Source organism: Alosa sapidissima, chromosome 11 (assembly GCF_018492685.1).
Source record: "Alosa sapidissima isolate fAloSap1 chromosome 11, fAloSap1.pri, whole genome shotgun sequence".
Lineage (NCBI taxonomy): Eukaryota > Metazoa > Chordata > Actinopteri > Clupeiformes > Clupeidae > Alosa > Alosa sapidissima.
Window position 1 is genome coordinate 30438419 of NC_055967.1, and position 2500 is coordinate 30440918.

A 2500-nucleotide genomic window follows, 5' to 3' on the forward strand; every position below is an offset into this window, starting at 1 on the left:
ACACCCTCACAACTTTAAACACAACACAATTTCATACACACACACACACTCTCACATCAGCACACTATCAAACACACACACACACCTACACACACAGACAGACAGACATTCATTCTCTCACATGAACACACACACACACACACACACACACACACACACACACACACACACACACACACCACACTACTTTGGGCTGCACGGCTGATCCTATCAGAAAATTACTATCCTGTAATTGGGGCAGAGATACATTTGAAAGTTGACATTGTTTCACAGCGCATGGGATTTTTTTGGTCCTAGCCTCCCCCTGGAGAGGGGAAGGGGGGGGGGGGATTAGAAGCTTCTAGGGGGATGGGTGGAGGTAAATGGGTCGCCCTGGCTGAACATGGGTCACAGAGGTTACCCTCCTCATCCCAACACGCAACACGTTAACACACACACACACACACACACACCACACACACACACACACACACACACACACACACACACACACACACACACACACACACACACACACACAGTAACACACACACTGCACACTGTCACATACACACACATACATACAGTAACACACACTGGGTCTATACGAAATGGAGGACAGCTGTCTGCTGTCTCGCTGCCTTCAGCTCTCTACCGAATCACTTGCCGTAGCAGCCATCAAGGTAACGGCTACAAACTTTGTTTCGGACAGCCTAGCAAGATAGCAACACAGAACGTCGTTGTTAGGATACCAGAAAGAAGAATAATGTAACGTCCGACTGCAGCAATAGTTTTTTGACGTTGAAGGCAGCATGAAGGATACATCAAAATTCGTCAAAACGAAGGTATCTTAGAAGGCAGCATTTCACAGAAATATTTGATTCGGACATGCCTCAATGCCTCGCTCCCCAGTTAGATATCTTTAAAGGCAGCATTTTTTCCCAGTTTTGTACAGACCACTGTCACATATACACACACATGCATACCCACACAGAGAGAAAGAGGTGAGAGAGAGAGAGAGTGGAGAGAGAGAGAGTGAGAGAGAGAGAGAGAGAGTGAGAGAGAGAGAGAGAGAGAGGAGAGAGAGAGAGGAGAGAGAGAGAGAGAGAGAGAGAGAGAGAGAGAGAGACAGAGCCCTGAGGTAGGCTGATGGACCTGTCAGTGGTTTTAACAGGAGAGCTGGAGTGGGCACTGGGCAGAGCAGCAGATTTCAATTAGGCTCTTAATGAACTCGGCCCGCCACGGCCCGCCTCATTTCTCACCCAGAAAAGCAATTTCTCCACCTCAACAGCACACTCACACACACATAGAGGCACGCTCAAACACACACACACACACACACACACACACACACACATAGAGGCACGCTCAAACACACACACACACACACACACATAGAGGCACGCTCAAACACACACACACACACACACACACACACACACACACACACAAGCTCACTCGCCCCCATGCAAACGCAGACAGACAGACACACATCACACACACACACAAGCTCACTCGCCCCCATGCAAACGTAGAGAGACAGACAGACACACACACGTGTCCATGAGAAGGCTCTCGCTCGGTAGTGATAGTGACAAATAGGCCACTGAGGGTCTTTAATTCTCACCTGTGAGTAATGAGACAGCCCTGTGCATCTGTGTGTGGGTATCAATCTGTGTGCATATTTGTGTGTGTGTGTGTGTGTGTGTGTGTGTCTGTCTGTCTGTGTACGTGTGTGTGTGTGTGCGTGTGCTCGTGTGTGTCTGTGTGTGTGTTTGTGTGTTTGTAGAAGTAAATAGGAGGCAAAGAAAATGGGACAAAAGCCAGGAGTCCTTTGAGGCCAGTGTGCTATTTTCCCGAAGAACACTAAATTACCCTGACCCTCCTCCTTTAACACTGTAAGGACCTCCTCAGCTAAAGTCCTCTTTACTTACACACAACGACACAGAGAGGAGGAAGGCTCCTCCATCACCCTGCTGACAGCACAGCCACAACTGAGAGTCTGCCAAGAGCCCAGCAGGAAAACTGGAAATCATACCACCGCTGTATACTCCAATTACTACATCCATTTTTGTATATTGATCATGTCCGCTTGTATTATTTAAACACAAATGTGTGTTATATATCTTCAGTCCAAACACAAGAGAAACCTTGAGATGACTTATTTGATCAAGAATGACATTCAGGTTATTTTGCTACTGAAGGTCAAGCTCAAGTTCGGATGGTAAATGCTACTGTATTTTTACCCCCACAGCTGCCTCAAGCACTGTTCACTGGAGAGTTTCCACTGAATGAGTGAGTACCAATATTTAAGCAATATGGAGTGATAATTAAGGACCCTGGTCGTTGTCGATGTAAATGTAAATATAAATGTAAATCAGGTTTCTCTGCCAATTATACTTGCGTATACAGGGAATTTGGTCTCTGCATTTATCCCATCCGTGAATTAGTGAAGCACACAGAGCACACAGTGAACACACAGTGAGGTGAAGCACACACTAACCCGGAGCAGTGAGCTGCC

The 2500-nt window shown here is 46.9% G+C and overlaps 1 protein-coding gene across 1 annotated transcript in view; it reads right to left on the reverse strand.

Moving 5' to 3' along the window:
* The window catches only part of trim44 (tripartite motif containing 44), a 20206-nt gene that overhangs the window by 4440 nt on the left and 13266 nt on the right, over positions 1–2500 (reverse strand). The window lies entirely within an intron of this gene.